At 42.5% G+C, this 6,612-nt stretch overlaps 1 protein-coding gene and 1 pseudogene across 3 annotated transcripts in view; both read right to left on the reverse strand.

Moving 5' to 3' along the window:
* The window catches only part of FNIP1 (folliculin interacting protein 1), a 166,854-nt gene that overhangs the window by 24,374 nt on the left and 135,868 nt on the right, over window positions 1-6,612 (reverse strand). The gene's annotated exons all lie outside the window — the stretch shown is intronic.
* LOC105555477 lies at window positions 7-1,206 on the reverse strand (annotated as a pseudogene).

A 6,612-nucleotide genomic window follows, 5' to 3' on the forward strand; every position in this document is an offset into this window, starting at 1 on the left:
CAAATAAAGCCATGCCAATCTCATCTTGTTTTCTGCACAAGTCAGGTTTTGTCAAGAAAGGGTGTAACGCAACTAAGTAACACTCCGTCTAGAAGCATTTGTGGTGAACGATGGAGAGGCTGGACTCACCGCACTCCTGCTTGCTGATCCACATCTGCTGGCAGGTGGACAGCAAGGCCAAGATAGAGCCGCCCATCCACATGAAGTATTTGCGCTCTCGGGAGGAGCAATGATCTTGATCTTCATCATGCTGGGCACCAGAGTGATGCTCTCCTTCTGCATCCTGTTGGCAGTGCCAGGGTACATGTTGTTGCCACCAAACAAAACTGTGTTGGCATACAGGTCTTTGCGGATGTCCATGTCACATTTCATGAAGGTAGTTTTGTGGATGTCACAGCATTCCATGCCCAGGAAGGAAGGCTGGAAGAGCGCCTCGGGGCAGTGGGAGAGCTCATTGCCAATGGTGATGACCTAGCCATTGGACAGCTCATAGCCCTTCTCCAGGGAGGCCTGGAGGCCGTCATGGCCATCTCCTGCTCAAAGTCCTGGGCAACATAGCATAGCTTCTCCTTGATGTCACACACGATTTCCCACTCGACCACGGTGGTAAAGCTGTAGCTGTGCTCGGTGAGGATCTTTCATGAGGTAGTCAGTAAGGTCCCGGCCAGTCATGTCCAGACACAGGATGGCATGGGGGAAAGCATAACCCTTGTAGATGGGCACAGTGTGGGTGACCCCATCACTGGAGTCCATCACGATGCCAGTGGTACGGCCAGAGGTGTACAGGGACAGCATGGCCTGGATGGCCACATACATGGCTGGGGTGTTGAAGGTCTCAAACATGATCTGGGTCATCTTCTTGTGGTTGGCCTTGGATTCAGGGGGGTCTCAGTCAGCAGCACAGGGTGCTCCTCGGGAGCCACATGCAGCTTGTTGTAGAAGGTGTGGTGCCAGATCTTCTCCATGTCATCCCAGTTGGTGACGATGCCATGCTTGACGTGGTACTTCAGGGTCACGATACCTCTCTTGCTCTGAGCCTTGTCGCCCACATAGGAGTCCTTCTGACTCATGCCCTTCATCACGCCCTGGTGCCTCGGGTGCCGTATGATGGAGGGGAAGACAGCCCAGGACATTGTTGCCCGCAAAGCAGACCTTGCACATGCTGGAGCTGTTGCTGATGACAAGCGCAGCAATATCATCATCCATGGTAAACCGGCGGTGGGTGTGGATGGGCGGTGGAGTAGTGAGGGTGAGGCTCTGTGCTTGCAGGGTGGACACAGTCTTGGTGGCCCTGGCTACAGTTTAAATGATAATAGGCCTTGCCCAAAACTCAACTGCTTTTGTAAAGCTAAAAGGAAGCCATCAGGCTGAAACGAGGAGAGGAGTTTGAGTCCTGCTAAGGCGCAGACATTATTCTGGAGGTTACAAGAAATGAAACTTTCCCAATTGCAAATAACACCACTATTGTACACTGGCATTTTGAGATATCTTTCCAGGTTTTTTGCATGTCTGACACCCTTGGCTCCACCTGGACTGACAACCCACTCCTGTAGCCCCATCCAGAAGCGATTTGGCCCCAGGAGGACAGCTTCAACCCCCTATGATTTCTGCCCCACCTAATCAGCCGCAAGTACCTGTTACCTGGCCACCCCACCCCTTCCTCCAAACTACCTTTAAAAAACCCCTACCCTACAAGCTTTAAAGGAGATGATTTGAGTATGAACTCCAACTCCCACATGGGGTGGCTGACCTTGTGTCTATTGAACTTTTTCTCTACTACAATACCATGGTCTGTCTTTATGCAGTGGGCAGGAAGAACCCCTGGATGGTTACAAATTTGGAGGCTTGTCTGGGATCACCCTTGTGGCTACCTGCCCACGGTTTGGCAGTCCCCCACCAGCAACAGATCCAGAGGCCAGCCCAAGTGGCTGCATAGTTCTCCTGGACTGGGGGCTGACGCTGGCACTATCTCTACCAGCAACACACTGCTGGCCCATGGTGCATGGATTTAATTGCAGTAGAGAAATTGTTCCTGTAAAGACATCTCTAAACTGGTCTGGTGGGTATTCTAGGTGGTGCCAATGCCTCCTTCCTTCTCCTAATTGGTTTGGCTTCTTAAGGGATCTAAGTTTGGCCCCTTCGGGGATCAAGATTGGCTCTCCCTAATTAGTATGAAGAGTCTTGGTTGGGGAGACTTCTCCTCAATAAGGAAGATTTCAGGGAGATTTCTCAGAGAATAGGTTACTTTGAAAAGCATACTCTTGGAATTCCTGCTTAGGAATCTTGGTTTGGGAGACCTTCTGTCCATCTTGTCTTTGTTGTATGTGTGTGTTTGTACATCTAGAGGGGATCTCTAAAGGAATTGGTGATGGAAGTCCAGCAGACCTAACTTGGAGAACCTTCCTTATTTGATCACATTCGCTGAGCAGTGAAGGAAGTTCAACAGGTTTGACCTGGGGTGACTGTCTGCTCTTCACATTGTCCAGACGTCACCCAATGAACTCCCAGTCAGAGGTCATCGCTCCCTACGTTGAGTGGATCAAAGATGACAGGGACGCACTGGAAAAAGTTTGAGCCTTGACAAGTCAGTATTAGGTGCTGAGCAAAGTGACTACTGTCTGTTTTGTTACATGTGTTTCACCAGGTTGAGATAACGAATGTTAATTTGGTGGTCTCTCGCCCCTCTCCCTCACTCCCCCGTACAGCCTATTGGGTGACATCTGACAAAGTCGAGAGGTTTTTGCCTATGGTTCCATGAAACACACAAAAGTAATTTTCCTTTGTGACTATGGTGCGGTGAGCAACACTGCCAGGGCCGCTCAGGGAAAGGGAAATCAGAAACCCACCGTGCTGACAAAAGGTAAGAATTTCCTACCGGTGAGGCTTCTGGCCTCTCTCTCTCTGAGCAAATCAGATAAGTGAATGGTAAAAATCACTGTTGATTAATAAGAAAAAGGACCTGTGAGAGGTTACTCTGAGGTTGCAATGATTCTGGTGTACTTCTCGATGGGTCAGTTATAAACTTTGCTGTGGGTCTCTGAAACAAAAACTAAATGAGGCTTCCCTCTAATCTTGTTTTACATCCTTGAAAGCATGACTTTGTGACCATGTGGGGATACTCTCTCTTGGTCTCCACCATCCAGAGAACAAGAATTTTCAAGTTCATGTCAGGTACCCAGTCTGAAAGTGCTGGGAGTCTGAGATGAGTCAGCACATTCTTCATCCCAAATATTTGTCAAGCCCTTGGGTGAGTTTTGTCTGAAAAGGTCCCATCTCTATAGGGCTTTTGTCATCTTTTGCTATCTTAAGCCCATTTCTGAGAGTGAATTCTTGGGGATCATGGAGATGCCTCTTCTACCCTAGATACCTTTTGCTTCTAATGTAAAAAGAAAGGAAAAAAAAAAAAACTGGAAAATTACGTTCTAGACTTTAATAGGTTTCTTAGATTGAGTCACTATTGGAACTGATTACCTCAATGAAAGAAAAAGGTTAAATTAAAAGAAGGATGCATAATAATGACGTGGTTAGTCTTAGAAAATTCTCTTGAGCAGTTAAAATCCTTTGCAAGCTTGAAAATGCTCTAGACTCCTTCTGGGAAAGACAACAGCAGTCACCCTGTACTGCAGGTCAGTTGCAAAGGCTTTGCCCTCCCACAGTGGTGGGTGGCTTGGGTTCAATTCTAGGCTTTGGGAGCAAGCCCTTTTTGGTTTAATACTTGTGGAACTTTTGCCATTTATTGATTCTTTTCCTTTCCATGCACAGCTTCTCATTTCTTATCTTGAATTTTTTCTCTGAACTACACCTTTGGAGATATTCTAGATTTTTTTTTTCTTTTTTTTTTTTTTGAGATGGAGTCTCTCTCTATCACCCAGGCTGGAGTGCAGTGGCACAATCTTGGCTCACCACAACCTTGGCCTCCCGGGTTCCAGCAGTTCTCCTGCCTCAGCCTCCTGAGTAGCGGCATTACAGGTGTGTGCCACTGTGCCTCACGGCTAATTTTTGTATTTTCAGTGGAGACGGGGTTCTGCCATGTTGGTAAGGCTGGTCTTGAACTCTTGACCTCAGGTTATCCACCTGCCTCAGCCTCCCAAAGTGCTGGGATTACAGGTGTGAGCCACAGCGGCTGGCCTGGGGGATATTCTAGATCTTATAAATCGTTTACCATCTCTTTGGAGACACCTCCTGCATCCCTGTTTAAGTCATCCCCTTAGTTAAGGCTTATTGATTTCACATAGAAGGTTACCTCTAGTAAAAGGATTCAAAAGGCGGAGTTTGTCCTCACTGAAATCTGGTAATAAAAGATTTTAAAAGAACTTTTCTCTTGAGAGCTCCATAGTTAGAAATCGACTTAATTAAAGCTGATATTTGGGCTATATGTATAGATGTTGTTTGAAAGCTCCAGCCTTCCCTCCAAAACCTTCTCAGTCAATGGAATTTTGTCTTGATTCTCTGTTTCTGTGTATTTATATGTGTTGAGTGTGTGATGTTTATATACAGAGCTCCAGTTAATTGGCTTAAAGAAAAACAAGCACTTGAATCAAACATTGTCAGAAAAATGGAAACTTTAATGCCTGTAGGTCTCATGATTCTAATAATCTTTTTGTAAATAAAAAAAAAATAGAAGATTATTGGTAAAGTAAAATGAAAATGTCTTCAAAATTTATATATTTAGTCTAAATTTGGCAGGTCAAACACTGTTTGCTGGATGTTTTAAGGTGATAAACTGCTTCTGTGACTTTTACTAATTGTTTGTCTGTTCTACAGCCAATAGATTCTAGGTAAGGCCTGGAGACATATGGAGTTAGGCAGGTCCCCTGGCTAGGCTGGGAAAAGTCATGGGTTCTGCAATATTATACATGGCTAAAATTGCTTGTTTACCAGGTTTCTCACCAAAAATAAAATTTGCTAAAAGTTAACAGTGCAGCATGCACTTGAGACTACTGGAAAAACAGTTTTATATGCAAGGTGTAGAAGGAAAAAAGAATGTGGTTTTGGTGGGAGGCTATAAGAAGGCATGGGAATATGGTTTTGGTTAAAGGAAATGAAATTCTGTCTAGCTCAGAGGGTTTTAACAATTGTCTTAACCTAAAAGAGTAATGGGACAAAACTGAAGGTTTAAGCAAGGTGTAAAGGGTTTGTGAAGGGTTGATCTTATAAAGGAAGTTCTGTAGGTATAGGCAAGTTTGCTAAGATTTGAAGGGGATTATTTAATTTTTCTGTATGTTGAACACTAAAATAAGAGCACACTAATGCAGGGCCAAAATCTGGGCTCATGTGTCTGAATAACATGGTTTTCTTACTGAATTAATCTACTGCTTAGCAGAAAATTGTAAAAGATTAAAAAAGGTTTATTAAAAATTTACCTTATGATTAAACTAATTAAGATTGAATAGATTTGTTTATAAGGTCTTATTAAGAATTGGGTTTAACGTTACTAATACACTAATGCAAAGGTGAAACTTGCCTTTCTCTTTAGAACAAGATTTTTGGGAGGCCAAGGTAGGAGGATCACTTGAGGCTCCAGAGTTCGAGACCAGCCTGGATAATACAGCGAGACCCTGTCTTCACAAAAAGTAAACACGTTAGCCGGGCATGCTGGCATGTGCCTACAATCCCAGCTACTGGGGAAGGTGAGGTAGGAGGACTGCTTGAGCCCAGGAGTTCAAAGCTCCAGTAAGCCATGTTTGTGCCACTGTACTCTAGCCTTGATGACAGAGCAAGACCCTGTCTCAAAAAAATAAACAAAAAACAAAAAGCAAAAAACAGCAATAGAAGAATGGTGAGAAACATAAACTATGACAAAAACCATGCAATAATCCATATACATTAAAAACAATGTTTACACACTATGTTAGTATGGGGAAATATTCTTATATTAACTGTTATGTGACAAAAGCAGAATTTAAAACATAATATAAAATCCTATAGAGTATAAAAATATAGGTATATATAAATATATATACACGTATATATTTTATATATAAGGACTCAACTATATAAAAATATGTACTGTATAAATACACAGATATACACAAGCATATCTTTTATATATAAGGCTTCAGACATATATATGATACATAAATATACATACACACAGAATAATAATCATAACAAGAAGATGCAAAGCACAGTGTGACTAATATAACCACACAGTGTAAGTCTGGTATACAAACATCAGTATTACTTTCATTATAGCCAAAGAAAGTGAGGCTTTCCTAGAGTAAACATTCTGTCTTATGGTACACCATTAGTAAGTGGCCAATTCTGGGTTTTATGAGAAGCCACAATGCTGCCTAATCCCTGGAGGAAGTTTCTCTATTAAGAATAGCTGATGGTAGAGTTAGGAAAATTTGTGTTTGGCTTTCTTCACATTTCAACATTTTGTATAATAAATATATATTAAGAAAAATGTTACTTTCTTAAAAAGCGGGGAGATAAAGACACTCTCCTCTTATAATTCAGAAAAATAGGACTATATATATATTTTTTACAGTATCACTTCCATTACTTATATATTAAAAGGATCCTACATGTTTTTGCATGTAATCACATATTTTCATGTTAAATATGATAAACTTTAAGTATGCAAGAATTAAAATATATATATATATA

This window comes from Mandrillus leucophaeus, unplaced genomic scaffold (assembly GCF_000951045.1).
Source record: "Mandrillus leucophaeus isolate KB7577 unplaced genomic scaffold, Mleu.le_1.0 Scaffold688, whole genome shotgun sequence".
NCBI lineage: Eukaryota > Metazoa > Chordata > Mammalia > Primates > Cercopithecidae > Mandrillus > Mandrillus leucophaeus.